A 16,939-nucleotide genomic window follows, 5' to 3' on the forward strand; every position below is an offset into this window, starting at 1 on the left:
TCTGTCAAACTTTCATAACGAATCAAAACAAACATTGTGTAGTACTAGAATTTTGACTAGAAAGGGACACGTTAATCGTTTGCTTGGGACCAATAGGCTAGTCAAGTAGTGAGCCAATTTAAAAACGTTAGTTTCGTATTGATTGTTGGTAATACTAGGAACGGAATGACTAATGTGCAGCATTTTTGATGTGATATTCAACAACATTTTTTTGTAATCGTCAGATGTGGTATGTGTCTCCAGTGGGATGCCTTGACCACTAATCATTTTCAAGAGCTGACATCTACTAACTACACGTGAAAAAAAAAAACTGGCATCACTGATAAGTTCGAAATGTGGTGGCTTGCTCAATGCTTCAGTGGTACCACCATGACAAATGCAAGCACATTCCCAACTAAAACATTAATTGCGATGAATGTGATTGTGAGTGTTATGTCTGTTTGGCTGTTGAACCATGGATACTTCAAAATTTACAAAAATCGAAGGCCATCGACATTTGGTCATATTTTCAAACTTCTTGCTTACACAAGGTTCATAAACAAACTGTGTTCTTCGACTGTCAGGATGGCCGAGCGGTCTAAGGCGCTACGTTCAGGTCGTAGTCTTCTCTGAAGGCGTGGGTTCGAATCCCACTTCTGACACATAAGAGTCTTTTTGATTGATAGCGTAAAGTTAGCGACCTCAAATTACCCAACAAACAATTTTAGCTGTAGCTTAGCTTATACAGGCAAAAATTAGCTGCATAAGGCAAATTTTAGCTGTATAAGCTAATCTGCAGCTAAAATTGTTTGTTGGGTAGGTATCGGTATTAGGGTTAGGGGGTTCATTTGCCGTTAAAAAGTTCTTAAAAATAATTCGATCCTGCCAGGAGTCGAACCTGGAATCTTCTGATCCGTAGTCAGACGCGTTATCCATTGCGCCACAGGACCTTAATGCATCGGTTAAGAAGTTGGAAATAGTTTGTTGGTTCCCATCTGATTTATCCATGCAGCACTAATATCGATAAAGAAGTTTGTTCTGGTTGGTTTTAAGTGGACGTTCGTCATAAACTTCCGATGTTACTTAATCATTGTTTGAAAAAAAAATCGTTTCATTATCGACTTTTTTTCGGAAAATCACCACGAACGAAATATTTACCCTCCGGAACGTGATTGACCGGCTCCAATATAATTAGTGTAGTCATTTTTGATATCTACATTTTAACTATGGAAATTCCGTTCACGATTTCATTAATCACCAACCCCTGCCATAACAAACATTTTCAAAAACAACAATCATTGCAAGGTACAAGGTTCCATTAATCTTGATTGGGCACGAAAACATATTCGGTATAAAAAAATCCAGCATGGTTTAATTCACTCGATTGTCATAAGCATCGGTGGTTCAGTGGTAGAATGCTCGCCTGCCACGCGGGCGGCCCGGGTTCGATTCCCGGCCGATGCAAAGATCTGTTTTGATCCATTGTGGTTGGTAAGGAAGGTTTTTCAAGAAAATGGAAAATACTCGCATAACATTTGAAAAGGGCCTATCAACGTTTGAAAAACAAATGTATACCAAGAGATCATTATCGAGAAAGGGAGATTTCTCCTACCCGATGGTGTGTTGTTGGTTTGAGTGGGTGTACTTTGGTTCACACGAAAAGGGCCTGATAATTTTTGATTACAAATGTTGATAAGTCCTTTTCAAATAATCCTCACGTTATTTTATTATAATGACTGAACATGATTTTAAATTTGTGCCATGCAGTTTTCAATCATTTTGAAAACCCGATGTGACATGATCGACGATTTTCACTTTAGTCGCGTAGTTGCATGGGTTATACTCAGTGGATGAGTAAAAATATTCCACGATTTTTCATAAAAATTGACTCGAATATCAGGAGCAATGACGATTTTCTTGATATGCATCAGTCTTCATGGATTTTCCTGGATTTTTATGGAAAGTCGAAGAAATTTTTTCGCATCCACTGAGTATCCCCAATTTTTGCAGTTTTGAGTGGAATTCGACTCAATTTTGAGTTACTGTTATCGGCCATGTAAAGTGCCTTGCTCACTGATGTGCTGGAAGTTTGGCCTGACATCTACCTAATGAATTTCTGTCTGTCTATCTGTCTGTCTGACCCTTATAGACTCGGAAACTACTGAACCGATCGGCGTGAAAATTTGTATGCAGGGGTTTTTGGGGCAGGGAAAGGTTCTTACGATGGTTCGAGACCCCTCCCTCTGTAAAGGGGGGCTCCCATACAAATGAAACAGAAATTTCTGCCTAACTCGTGAACTATGGAGGTCATAGGGGGTAGCCCCTTAGATAAGATGGAGGGGGGCTACGTACAAAAGAGCATGCTTTTTTTTTATTAATTGACGCATAAGCTTAAGCTAATATTGAATCCCGCAAGGCGGGGCACACTCAGCTAGTGATAATATAAATAAAGTAATTTCCATTTAATTCCACTACCTTAATTGTTTATCTTAAGACCTTAAGAGGAGACAATAGGGGGACTTTTATGAACCAATTTTCTGTCAAACGAAAACCAGCGCCTGATTGGTCGGGCGAACGTATAGAAACGTTGGAATTATTGCAACAGGGAATCTATTTTCTTATATTTTGATAGTCGACTGCGTCGCCCATAATGAAATAGTTTTTGCACGGTCGTTTCCGCGAGAGAACAAGAACTCGTGACAGACCAAAAGAAAGCCAATTGTCTCCACTTACTCTTAGATTTCATCTAATATGTTTAGACTTCTACAGTGCCTACCTTCTTAGCGAAAATGTATACTCTATTTATTTCAATTCTACTCAGTGACTCAGTGACACAATTTAATTTTAAAACAGTCACCAAGTTCCTCTTTCTCATGGAAGCATTGGGACTTGTTACATTCAGAGATCGATATTCTCGAACATCTGCAAGATAAGCGACGCACCAAGTTGCTTTTCGCAGAGATGAGAATCGACAGTATTTTCATCTCTCATTCTGCAACGAACATTGACTGTAACATTGATCAATTTAAAATTTATTTTTCAAGAAACAATCCTTTTCTCTTTTATAAATTTCAGATCATACAATGGAACCAACGATATTGAAAGTCTACTATCTTTAACTGTCAGGATGGCCGAGCGGTCTAAGGCGCTACGTTCAGGTCGTAGTCTTCTCTGAAGGCGTGGGTTCGAATCCCACTTCTGACAAAATGAGTCTTTTTATGGTGACACTGTTTTAACGTAACTCTTAATTGCATAGTGCTTTGGTATGGCATCGTGAAATTAGCCAACAAAAAGTTCTTAAAATAGATCGATCCTGCCAGGAGTCGAACCTGGAATCTTCTGATCCGTAGTCAGACGCGTTATCCATTGCGCCACAGGACCTGTCGGAGGGTCGGCTAAGAAGTTGGAAATAATTCGTTGTTTACCATCTGGCTCAAATTGATAAATAAACCTTTTCAAACAAGGTGGTTCCTTGTAGCGTTCCTTTTCGTACTACGCCTCGCCATTTCACATGTTAACATATTGATGATGATGATGATGATGGTCTCACCGCTTAACAATGGTTTGAGCTGGACGATTTATCTTTAAGATAACCAACAATCAATACGAAACTATCGATTTAAAATTGGTTCACTACTTGACTAGCCTATTGGTCCCAAGCAAACGATTAACGTATCCCATTCTTGTCGGAATTCTAGTACTACACTATGTTTGTTATAATTCTCTACACGGTAACCCCAAAATACCCAATAATGACTACAAGTTAAACATTAACGAGGGAAACTGGGACTACCCATTAAATGAGTAAAATTTTGCTCATTTATGAGTAATTACAACTACAAAAACGAGTAGTAATTATTAATTTTCGAGCAACAAATACTCATAAATGGGTAAAATTTGTAAATGGGTAGTCCCAGTCTCCCTCGAAAATGCTTACTTTGTAGTCAATATCGAGTATTTTATAGTCATAATTGGGTATTTTGCGGCTACCGTGTATGAAAGTTTGACAGATAAAATGAGGGGTTCGTGGATTTTCCCATGTTTCGAGGGGTGCATCGATTAGCTTGGGATCGATGATAGTACCAGAGCTGAGCCAAAAGCTTGAGCACGTTTCTTCGGGACCTACTAGTCTTAGAGTTACCTCTATGGTTACACTGCCGTTAATAATTTAACCGAATATTAAAAGTAATCAAAAGAAAAACAAATCAGAATCTTTTATATTGCACTAGATAATAATCAAATATGTGTTATAGGTTGTAACCTGCCACCCTTTAAGCGAGAAAAGGTTGCTCCGGCCTCGGTTCCGGCTGTTCGAATTTCAAACCTCGTCACCGTCTTCCATTGCCAAACCATCCTGATATTTGATGGAATTCCACTGGTTCCACGGCTACCCTGTAAAATTAGTTGAAACGCAGTACTAGACATTCACTCGCCAGTCTCCACTAATCGAAGCTAACGGCAAACTCCTGAACTTTCATTCCGCTAACCTGAACTGGGACTGAGAACGGAACACATCCCACTTCTAGCTTGACTTCTAGCTCTTACCTCGTGAAAATCACCTCGGTTTGCTGTTTTTCGTCATGCTGCTGCAATAATGAGACTTCTGTCCGGCGCACTATTTTCACCGGCCAGATGGAATCTGGTAGCACTATCAAACTTCCGTTCGAGTTTCCTTGGCGTATCCTCGTGAACAGTGATTTTTTCGACATGTCTCCAAAATGCAAAATAATAATAATTTGTTTACCCATTTATATTGCAAGAAGACATTTTTTAAAGTGAATAAAAAGTAACCATTCTTCATTTTTTGAAAATACCCACTTTTTGAAAACTTAGTGTGGATTCGAAAAAAGAGTTAAAGATACTCATTAAATGAGTACTTTCTTGTTAGCGTGTAGTGTTGGGAATCGAAAATCTTTGACAGTGGTTTGTTTACACTTCCAAAGAGAACGACAGGTGCAAGTTTGATCAAAGTAGTCGATCGCGTTCAGAAAATCCGAAGTGGTCCGGTTCCAAGCTGGCTAAAGTGGTGAAGATGTCGAAAACAACAGTGTGTTGAGTGCTCAAAACCTACAAAGAAACCCTTGCCAGGGAAGGATACAAGTCGTACAAATCAAGTAAACATCCGAACCAGCACATGAAGCAGAATTCCGTGGCCAAAAAGCATGCAAGGCTCTTGTACGACCGTGTTTTGACGAAACACAAGGGCTGTACTTTGAAGGATGACGAAACATACGTCAAACTCGATTTTTAGCAGCTTCCCGGTCAAAAGTTTGACATCGCGGCTGGACGTGGGGATGTGCCGGGAAGATTCAAGTTCGTGTTTGCCAACAAGTTGGCGAAGAAGGCCATGATGTGGCAAGCGATTTGCAGTTGTCGATGATGACATCCCAAGTTTACATCGAAGAATGCCTGAAAAAGCGTGTATTGCCGTTCATCCGCAAGCATAGGGGCAAAGTAATCTTTTGGACCGATTTGGCCAGCTGCCACTACTCCAAGGTGGTTCTGGAGTGCTATGCTGCCAGCATGATTGATTTTGTCCCCAAGCTAATGAATCCTCCAAATGGCCAGGAATTTCGACCAATCGAAAAATACTGAGCAATTTCAAAGCAGCGACTTCGACTAAGCGGCGGGGTAGTCAAGGACATCCATGATTCCGTGTCCGTTTCCACTGTGCGGGCGCTGATGGGCTCCACCAAGAGGAAGGTTCGAGATTTCGTTCGAACTCGAGAGATGTAACCATCGAATGCTATAACTTTGAAGTTTTAATAAAAGTACTATAAAGCAACCATTAATGGACTTTTTAAACTCATTGAATCACGAATTGCAGGTCTTTTTGTGTATACCAATTTACTTTTAGTCAGCCGTTATTGGACGGAATTACCATGAACGGCACTATAAACCTCGTAAATCTTGAGATTTGTACTCTTGAAGTTGCAAAGTCTGAAGAGAAAAAGGAAAAAGTTCCATAAACTAATACAATAACCATATGTTTTAAAGAAAATAAGTATTCAAAGTTCCTTAAGGGGGGAAATACTCGACGATTTTCGGATTTTTTTTGTGAGCAAATGAAACAACGCAAACGTTTGAAGTTTTTTGCATTAAATTGCTTAAATCCTCCTCTACATTTGAGATTTTTTTCATTGGTGTGTGACCTCTGTGGCTCCTTGGGCTAATTGGCGGGCGTTCTAGAGACCTGAAAAATGGACAAAACTTACTTTTATCAATTGGACCTTATTCAGAAAAGGTTTTTGTTCTATGTAAACCTCTAAAACCCAAAAAAAAAACGATTTAAAAATTTAGAAAAAAATATCTAAAAAAAATAATTTGATTTTTCACTGTTTTTTTCCACTTTAGGCAGACCTGGTTCACATAGAGTAAAAATCTATTTCCTTTAAGATGCGCCAGGTTTCAACTCATTTGGATGAGAACTTTTTGAGTTATCTTTCCCGCCAATTTGGAAAACACCGTTTCGAGAAAAACGGTTCCCCCCTTAAGTAGACGAAATCTATACACTTACAAAGTTTCATTGACATCTGAGAGGGTGCTGCCAACCATTTGTCGAGTTAGCGTGAAATTCGTCCATACCATTACAAAATCGTTTAAAATTCACCCACTAGTCGTATACTCAATGATTACAGAAACATAAAAATTGTTCATTACGAAAAATAAAAAAAATGCTTTATCAGACGTATGGCTGATCTACTCACCCTGGTTTTTATTTATTTGATTGATTGATTAAAATATAAAATAGCATGTTATAAATGTTATAAACTAGCTCCTCAGTTTTATGCAAGCATCGGTGGTTCAGTGGTAGAATGCTCGCCTGCCACGCGGGCGGCCCGGGTTCGATTCCCAGCCGATGCAATGATCTCTTTTGTGTCCTGTGTCAAGAAGATAAAGAGAGGTATTTTAAGCTACGCCAAAATAAGCTGAAGAATTTCAAGGCAAGCGGGATCCGGAAGAAACATATGAATTTCATAAGCGTTATGAATGATTTTCGTCTAACATGTGGGAGCTCTTATACGCCTTCAACCATTTCATTATATCAAGCGTTGAAAGACGAGTGGTCATCACCCGGCCCCCGTTGAGTCCAAGGTTCGGTTTCAGTCTGCTCCATTTTATTAGCAAAATGTCAACATTATTTTTCATAAGGCAAATCAATGAATTTCATACCGATTTCTTGTGGCTAAAATTCATAAGTGGTTCTTAGGGAATTCTTACGTTCTTTTGCCTCAGTGTATATATAATAATTAATAAAATGCTCCAACACCGTTAGTATTAGTGAGCAGTTTCACTAACACAAGCGTTGTACTGGTTGAAAATAAAAAACAAACCGCTGTCAAGTCGAACACTTTGACAGCTTATTTCGTGGTTGAAAATAAAAAAAAAACAAATCGATTTTACACGGCTACACTAGCAACGTTGTATTGATGAATCTACGTTACGGTCGGCCAGCAGATGGAAATGATGTGAAAATGATAATGACGATTTGTTAGCTGTCAAATCGTATTGAATATTTTTTAGTACATCATCACTTTTGTGGTTTTGGATTTCAAACCTAGGTGTCGCATGCACTGGTGCAGTTTCGCGTAGATTCATCAATTAATTATATGATTTGAGTAGTAGCTATATTGAAGATCCGAGAGATGTCACCCCTTAAGGGCATCTTTAGCGGCTGTCCAATTGGCTGATTTGGTTTAAAATTTTGGAACAGATCTAGACCGAGCCCTTGCACCGGTGGTCTACATTTTGTTTTAGACTAGTTCTAAAATGTAGATTTTTTAAACCAGTAAGATCTTAGTAAGTAAGAGTAAGAGTTGATCTATTTTGAACTGAATTTGGATCAAGGCAAGCACTGTGCCAAACCAGTTTGACAGCTGTTCTACTCGAGGTTATGTTTTGTTTTCTTTTGGTACTGGGATTTTTTCTGCAAAACAAACCGATGTTTTCCTAGATTTTCTCCGAAACAAAAGCGGTTCCATCAAAGTGGTCATATCTAGCGATAAACAATTGACTGCTGTTGACACTGGCGGAGTTCCAGCTCTATCGCACTACCGATGCTGCTGTTGCTATCGGCACCGTCATCGTCACAAATGCAACAGCATCGCAAGGGAAGGATCAGGTAGGGAACATCCGGATTTTCTGATGGAAATTTCAACGGACACTTCTGTTCTGCAGGATTTGTTCTGTTGTTTTACCCTTCTTCTTGTGGCCCCATTTGACGCTATTTAATTCTTTTTAATGACAATTCAAAAAACTAAGATCAATGGTAGTGAAATAAAGTACCCCGGATCACCTTGGTTACTTCAGGGCATGTTCTGGGAGCCCCTAGGGAAGTGGTAAGTTTTTGAATTAGTCTAAAACCCTTCGAGCGACACCTCAAATCACATGAGAATTCAAAAACAAGATCAATGGTTATCAAATAAAGTACCCAGGACCACCTTGGCCACTTCAGGGCATATTCCGGGAACCTCCAGGGAAGTGGCCAGTTTCTGACATAGTCCACAACCCATCACGCGACACATCAAATCACATATGAATTCAAAAAAAAAAAATCAATGATAGTCAAAAATAGTGCCCAGGACCATGTTGGCCCCTTCCGGGTATGTTCCGGTTCCTCCAGGGGAATGGCCAGTTTCTGATTTGATCCAAAACCCATCATGCGACACAGCAAATCACACTTGATTTCAAAAACAAGATCAATGGAAGTCAAATATAGTGCCAAGGACCACTTCATCCACTTTCGGGTATTTTCCAGGTGCCCCCAGGGAAGTGGCCAGTTTCTGACTTGGGCCAAAACGCAACATACGGCATCCTGCGAGAAAAATTTCACATTTTTTTTTTATATATATATATTTGTAAGAAAGGTCAGATCTCACCATAGGTGGATAAATACAGGTTTTTATTATTATTTTACCGGGAAGCACTTTTAAAAATGACAAGCAGTTGAAGGCTTTTTGTTAAAGCTACATATCTTACCCGGAAACGGCCATCAGAGGTCAATTTCGCGGTAAAAATGGTTGACTACGAAATCAGGGAGTGAGTTAGTTTTTACTCTGGTTTTGACGTTTGAAATAGAACGGCCAAAACTAGACCAACCGGTGCGTACGCACGCAGTTTGATCTATTTTAGCTTGATATATTTCATTTTAGCTGTTTCAAATGTGACATAAATTTGGATCTAGATCAGACCACCGCTAAAGATGCCCTCAGTGGTAGGAAAATCATTTTTGCAGTATGGAGAATATCAGAAAATCCACGATTTGTGACTAAACATGCTTTCACAGAAGAAAACAAATAAACCTTATCACCATAGTAATGTACTCGTGCAATTTTTGTGCATCTAAAACTGCCCATAAAGACGATAATGAATAAAAACTGAAAATTTTCATGCACTTCCAAATGGTTTCCTACCATTCCCATACATTCAAAGTGACTGGCTCTCTGGATGTGGATGATGTCAAAAACAACAAAACATGATTAATTGGGTTCTTTAATTTTGAAAAATGTATCGATTTTTATACATCATCTGAAAGAGCTTCGTTTTCGGAGCACAGCGATATTTTTTTTGAACCCACACACTTTCATCTCGATTTTTAAATCAAGATTTAAAGCAAAATAATAACTTCACTGTTTGACACTAAACTAACAAACTGACAGCTCGCTCCCACAAAGTGACACCGAGGGGCGCTAATAAGGTGATTTTTGCAAATGTAATCGTACTTATTTAAAATAGTTCCAGTGTACCAAAATTGATGAAATTTTGGGTTTGGGTTCCATTTATAATGCAGATTACGAATATGCATTTACCTCAATACCCTTAAAGAACCCAATTGGTGAAATCTTGCGGCAAGAAGTCAACATGAGAGATCGAAATTTTCGCCTACTTGAGAAGAGAAACGTCATTTTTCACCTGCTGGGAGAAAAAGATGAGAATGTGAGAAGCGAGAGAATATTATACGCTCACAGCAGTTTTCGTGAGAAAAGCAGCAGCGATTTATTTTTTTCGGAGAGCATGAGCGGCAGATACCTACATCGTTTCTTTTTCAGTAAATTCTTGATGCTGATAATGATTTTTCACTTCTTTCATACACCTGAAACTTCACTTTCCGCACGCAAACGATGATCCGAAATTAAGAACCAAAACAACAGTTAGGGCACATCCATAAGTTACGTAGAATCTGAGGAGTAATGGCGAGGGGGTTTCAACATTTGTAACGGACCATGTATAAGGTATGGAAAAACGCCACGAAGGGGGAGGGGAAGGTCTAAAATTGGTAAGAAAATTGCATCGTCATTTATGGATGAACCTTATGATTTGACAGAAGGTATAAAAAGAAAAAAGTTGGAAGGGTTGTATACTAGATACGACCGCAGGGTTGGCGTTGGATAACGTCTGTTATGTGTTGTACTTAATTGTGTATATTATATTTTAGGAATATTCCTTAATAACTCTTTTGCGAAAGTTTGGTGGCCCTGAAAAGGGCCGTTTTGTTGGGCTGATGTTGTTGACAATGATGGAACGGGCGACCTTGTTGGACGCTTATATAGTAGAACAGAAAATATCAGAGGTGTCAGATACTCGCATACGTTCGTTAAACTCTTTCTTGATAATGTTGTGGCCCTGAAAAGGGCCATTTTTCCAACGCGCTTCGGAGCAGACGGTGAATACGACCGACTGAGAACTGCAGCAGCTGGGCATTCCATGACGGCGGCCCAGTATACCGGAGCACTGGCACCAACGCACTCGGCGTAGTTGCCCTTTCGCCCCCAGGCTCTGCTGCCGCTGCTCTGCTGCCGCTGCTCTGCTGCCGCTGCTCTGCTGCCGCTGCTCTGCTGCCGCTGCTCTGCTGCCGCTGCTCTGCTGCCGCTGCTCTGCTGCCGCTGCTCTGCTGCCGCTGCTCTGCTGCCGCTGCTCTGCTGCCGCTGCTCTGCTGCCGCTGCTCTGCTGCCGCTGCTCTGCTGCCGCTGCTCTGCTGCCGCTGCTCTGCTGCCGCTGCTCTGCTGCCGCTGCTCTGCTGCCGCTGCTCTGCTGCCGCTGCTCTGCTGCCGTTGCTCTGCTGCCGTTGCTCTGCTTCCGCTGCTCTGGTACTGCTGCTCTGCTGCTCTGCTGCTGGGTCGTCTATCGGATAGACAATGATGGAACGGGCGACCTTGTTGGACGCTTATATAGTAGAACAGAAAATATCAGAGGTGTCAGATACTCGCATCTGATGTCTCGGTTGGAGAAAGTATAAGAATATAAAAAAATCAATCGATTTTCACCATCTTTAGACAATGGTTTACTTTTAACCATTTTTCAATAGTTTACAGAATGAAATAAATAGTTTTGAAACATTCAGCTACAAAAAATATTTCCAATCGATTGATGCCATTATCTCGTAAATCTATCGAGAGACGGTTGAGTTATTATCGTTCAAAATCTTTTCATTTTTCGTAACGCATCCAAAATGATTGTTTTCAATTTTGTACCCCCGTATGTTGCCGAAAGACGTTATCCAACGTCAAAAAACCGGTACTGGTTGAAACCAACGAAATGCAAACAGATGAGGCCATGTGAAATCGTTGTCCCTTTCGTTCTGCCGCTGTTTAAATGGATAACACAGTATGACGTCACACTCCGTCAACCATTTAATCAACGGAAGAACAAAAGAGACGGCGAATTCCCAAGCCTCAACTGTTTACATCACATTGGGTTGGAACCGAACAATTTGGGGTGGTATTTTTTTCGTTCTTGGTAGTTTTCAGAGCCAAATGAGTGATGAAAAAATATTTTTGTTGGTTTTTGAAGAGAGATATTTTCGGATTATGTATGAGAGAGGATAATGAATTATCGGTGAAAAAGGAGAGATGAAAATGTGAACGGTTCACAACTCACCGAAAAGTAGCTTAAGTGAGGAATTGCTTATCGTGCAGCTGAGGGAGAATTTCTATCTCTGATTAATATTTAACACAAACTTTGAAAAGGGCCGCATCATCAATTGTAAACAACACTGGGAAGGCCGCGTCAACCGAAGTACGCCCACGCAAACCATATAGCATCTGCTTGGGGAAATTCTTCGTGGTTTACGTGGACGTATTTCATTCTCTGCTCGGGTAACGCTTCGTGTTGATATTAGTTTAGCATTTCCAACGAACTCTGTAAATCATTGATTGTTTATTTTGATTGAACAGATTGAAAAATAAACACTCTCAGACATTGCAATAGTTTAAACCATTGAAACAGAGCTTAGATTCATTAGAACAATTAAACGGAATACGGAAGCTTCCGAAATTGTAATCCCAGAACCATCATGACCAGTTAACAACTTAAAAATGCACCCAATTTGTTGCAAATTCAAGTGACACCGTCTTCAACCGCAGATTTTGCAGGTTGAACGCTTAACACACTAAAACTAAAATATCACAAGATTTAAAATAATTGTCTCTTGTTCGAAACTATCATTCTGGCATGAATGACATTTCAATTGACTTCGAGAAGTTTTTTTTTTAAATTTTCGTCACTAGACTTTTCATGATCAAATTAAATATGTTAAATAATTTATTATTGAGAATTGAGGCTGAATCGTGCGTTCTGTTTTGAAATAAATTTGTGCTTAAATCCGCCTAAAAATTCAAATACAGTGAACTCGCTACAACTCGATATTGAATGGACTATCGAGTTCTAGAATTTTCGAGTTATAGAATATCAATCTCATACAAAATCGCTATCACAGTAGCCATGAAATTCATTTTTACTATGGTTATCACGCTCCTTCCAGATTCTCAACTCGTCATTTTGTTGCCAAAATTTAGTTTCATTGGAGAATTTAAATTGTGAGTTCTTTTTTGAATAGTGGAAATGACATAAATTTGAGCTTAAAGTGTTACGGTCCAGCAGTCCGGGCGCTGATGCCACTTCGCATTTTCTAGGGGATAACTAGCAGCTACCGGTAAACATCCAACAACAAAACTGCTTTCCCATGTTTGCTGCGACGCTGTCAAAGTAATGTAATGCAAAGAATACAAAATTTTATCTTTTTTGGCTTTGAGGACTATTGGAATGAATTACAGTACAGACCCGATTTTTTCAGCCCCTCCATGCACCAGCCTTTTCTTTTATCTTTCAATAATTTCATATACCGTTATTTCAAATATTTATCATACTTCTCCAAGATTGATGTTTAAGGAATTGGGTAGAGAACTACTTCGGCCTCAGCGCCCATTTTGGGCCTATCAAGCAGAACACATCACATAAATCCATGATTTCCATGATTTCTATGAACAGGTAAATTATGCGTTTGATACGAATGCTACCGAATGAAGTTAATAAGAATATGAATATGATATGAATGTTTTCACCCAATATTCTCAAATACAAATGAAGCGCTCCAACCGAATCAATCTTCATCTTCATCCGATAGGCCAAAGTGAATTCATTTGCGTTTCAATGGCGATTCATATAGATAAGCGGAGGCAAAGTATAATGTAGCCAAACGAACTGTCAGTTAGTGTAGCCAAACGAGCATGACGTCATCATGGTGTTGTTTGAGGGTGAAGTATTGTAATATTATGAGCACAAAACGCTTTCCACACTTCACATTCCGATTTATTTCGCGGACAACGGAAGAAGGAGAGATAAAGCAAACTATTCCTCGATTCATTGTTGCAAAGATTTGCTTAGCACTTCATTTTGAACTTTTACGCACGAAACAACACAAAACTGCACAACGAAGTGCTCTATGATGGCATGAACTTTTTTCACGGATGCCAGTAAGATCATTTATTTTTCATGGTTGCCAAAACAACTTGTTGTGCCTCCGCTTATCTATGGAATCTATAGTATCTATAGTTTCAATGCGTTAGGTCGAGTTCAGAATCCCTAGGCCGAGTTTGGCATCAAGAAGCAGTGTTAGACTTTTAACAATATATCAAAAATTTGTTTCTACTTATCAAATCTGACAGTACATACGGAAAGGTAAATAAATTTGGAAGTCATTAGTAATAATAACATTCCGTTTGGTGCTAAACCACGCTAGATTAAGACAGAATAAGTGCGGGTTGTGCTTAATAGGCCGGAAATGGGGTAGTTAACCCTACTTTGTTGCATTAAGGTTGCTGAAAAAGCGTATAGGCTTAGTAGAACATTAGAATAAATTTACAAAAAGCGGGCTGACAAATAGTTGCTGTATTTCAATTTCAAACTGATAACAAAATTTGGATAATAGAGTTCAAAGATAATGTACTACACTGAAAGAAGTTTTCACCTATTTTCTGTTGGGAACGCACATAATATTTTTCCAATAACAATTTTTATTTATCTTTATCAGAATATCACATTGCTGGTCGAAAGATCATATATGATTACCTTTGTATGGGTCCCCTCACATAGCTCAGTTCTAGGCAATGAGAAGGCAGATCAAAAAGGAAGGCACACAACAAGGCGAGATTTATGATCGAAGAATCTCACATGATGAGCTTTTCCCATTAGTACGTCAGAGTTCTCTTCTAAGTTGGCAAAACAATTGGACAAGTAATTCTCTTGGGTGGTGGTTACATTCCATAACTCCAAATGTTTCTTCGGGGGCGTTGTTTAAAGGTCTGTATGTAAGTCGGGGATTAATTCGCGTAATGTCAAGACTTATGTCCAACCACTTGGTCAACTGTTCGAGAGTAGTATCTGAAGGAGGCTTCAAGAAATCCGTTTTCCACCTAGCTCCTTTCAATCGAAATTGTTACCCATTAACCTCGAGCTCGCCACGAGTAATTGGTACCCAATACTAACGTTCATTTACTGCTGATTAAATTGATAATTAAAAAATTACGGATTTTTGGCTCCGCAAAGTGTCACACACGACTGAGCCTAGTAAATAAACGAACTAGTTATAAGATCACATAACATTAAACATTATATGTGAGTAATCATATTAATATCATTGAACACATAAGGTAAATGTGGGTTTGTGATGCAATTCCTTCAATCTAATCGATCCCTCTTTATTCTTTATTCTTTATTGGGAGCAGGGAAAAGCCCATTTGAGTGGAGCTTATAAAAGCTTTTTTTCTTCAAATGGACATAAAACCTCCTCATCTTTTCGCATCCACAGAACAGTACATTCCAAATGATGCATTATTAACTTAAGACTAAACAAAATACGACCTTATTCCATTTCTTACTACTACCTCTAATTTACTAACTGAGCACTTAACGGATCCTATTTTTATTAATGGAACGTGACAGATGAAAGTCGAAGACATGGTAACAACGGTTGAACACACGACACATACTACTTAAAAGCTCATTATAGCCATAATTAGTACGGAATGTCGATATACGCATAAATTGATGAGAACGGAGAGTACGACGAGTATGCACCTTAGACTTAGTATGCACCTTTAGAATTGATATAACGATCCATAAAATATAGAAAAATGTTCCATTAAAAACATCCAAATGAACCATAATACATCGGAGAAAATGCCTAAAAAAGTGTGGATGATCCATAAAAAATATCTATATTATCAATATTTTATGTGAAATTTAGCAACACAATTGTAAAAATGTACCGCTAAATTGTTAAAGAACGAGCATTGAAATTGTACGAATTACCCATAAGCATATTGCAGCTGATCCATAAAACATTCAGCAATGAACCTTAAATTAAAGAAAATGATCCATAAAAAATCAGTTTGCACACTTAAAAATATAGGCATGATTCATAAATTAGACGTATATTATTCATGTTTAGGACGCTAACCCTGTACCGCCAAACCCAGTGACAACCCTGTGGGAGATTCGGAGAGCTACGGTAACGTTCGGTGTCAGAAATGACAGACGTCAGGTTTGGTTCAACGGAACTGTGAGTTTATCCAAGAAGACGTTTTAAAGTTAATTGCCTAAATTTGTTACTATACCTATCGTTTAATTAAATTTTTGTGATTTGTAGTGAACTAGCTACTGAAGTAGGTTAGTTGAAGGAGGAGTTCGTGAAAATATTGAATTTAATAACTCTATATTTGCTTAATCTAGATACTTCAATTTGATCCTAAAATTTGGTAACCTACAATTTGTTCCTAAAGCTATATACTTGTTTAACCCTAAGTAACTAGTAAGTAGCTCATTCTACATCGTTTGCGTGCTTAACTAAATTAATAATTGAATCCCTAAATCCTTAATCTAGTCAAATCTTTGTTGAAAGAGTGACGGAAGATAACTCTCGGTTTGAAAACTCTCCCGCTCAGCATCCTATCGCTTTTCATGGAGGAATTTCTCTTCCTCCAGCGTTTTCTCCTTTGCGCTTTTCTCCTGCTGCAACTGGTCTAGAGATTCCTCCATGCTGACCTCATTGGTACTTCCTTTTCCAGATTCGGATTCGGCATCACTCCTCGCACTATTCTTTCTGCTAGGTGGTTTCTTTGGGACAGACTTCTTGGTTCGGTTTCGGCACCTTCAGCATATGTGTGCACTTCGAGCACGTCTACGGAACTTCCTTTACAGCTGTTGTCTTACCAGCACAACTATAATGGGTCCAGAAATCGCAGACATCACACTGGACCATATCATCTACGTGGTCATGGCCTTCACAAAGCGTACAGTTTCGATCGCCCAAGTAACCAAAAGTTCCGCATTCAACACTTCCAAGTTCCATAAAGTTCAAATAAAGTTTCGACAGAACTTTCAAGTTCCATAAAGTTCAAATAAAGTTCCGACAGAACTTTCAAGCCACATGAAGCAATCCGCACAAATCTTTTTTTGTAACAAAATTTAATGTATGAAAATATGAAATAATCAGTGGCCCGAATAAATCAAAATTCTTATATTTATGCAACATTCTATCAAAAAAAAAAAGTAATTTACTGGATTCGAACCCGTGTATTCGGCATGTGATATACGATTGCTAATCACTGCGCCACAAATGTGATAGAATACCATGTGGGCAAACACCAATTTAAATTCATCAAGGTGTTGTGTTTCGTACTCA

General features: G+C 39.0%; 6 non-coding genes across 6 annotated transcripts; 4 read left to right on the top strand and 2 right to left on the bottom strand.

Moving 5' to 3' along the window:
- Window positions 1-558: 558 nt before the first annotated feature.
- Window positions 559-641, top strand: TRNAL-CAG (transfer RNA leucine (anticodon CAG)). Its single transcript has one exon. It is a non-coding gene; the product is annotated as a tRNA-Leu (tRNA).
- Window positions 642-856: 215 nt separating this feature from the next.
- On the bottom strand, window positions 857-929 carry TRNAR-ACG (transfer RNA arginine (anticodon ACG)). The gene has a single exon. It is a non-coding gene; the product is annotated as a tRNA-Arg (tRNA).
- Window positions 930-1,372: 443 nt separating this feature from the next.
- Window positions 1,373-1,443, top strand: TRNAG-GCC (transfer RNA glycine (anticodon GCC)). The gene has a single exon. It is a non-coding gene; the product is annotated as a tRNA-Gly (tRNA).
- Window positions 1,444-3,100: 1,657 nt separating this feature from the next.
- Window positions 3,101-3,183, top strand: TRNAL-CAG (transfer RNA leucine (anticodon CAG)). Its single transcript has one exon. It is a non-coding gene; the product is annotated as a tRNA-Leu (tRNA).
- A 104-nt stretch (window positions 3,184-3,287) lies between these two features.
- On the bottom strand, window positions 3,288-3,360 carry TRNAR-ACG (transfer RNA arginine (anticodon ACG)). The gene has a single exon. It is a non-coding gene; the product is annotated as a tRNA-Arg (tRNA).
- A 3,412-nt stretch (window positions 3,361-6,772) lies between these two features.
- TRNAG-GCC (transfer RNA glycine (anticodon GCC)) lies at window positions 6,773-6,843 on the top strand. The gene has a single exon. It is a non-coding gene; the product is annotated as a tRNA-Gly (tRNA).
- Window positions 6,844-16,939: the final 10,096 nt, after the last annotated feature.

The sequence above is a fragment of the Ochlerotatus camptorhynchus genome, unplaced genomic scaffold (genome assembly GCF_037179485.1).
Source record: "Ochlerotatus camptorhynchus isolate MF236.1 unplaced genomic scaffold, CSIRO-AGI_Acam_v1.1 ptg000151l, whole genome shotgun sequence".
Taxonomy (NCBI): Eukaryota; Metazoa; Arthropoda; class Insecta; order Diptera; family Culicidae; genus Ochlerotatus; species Ochlerotatus camptorhynchus.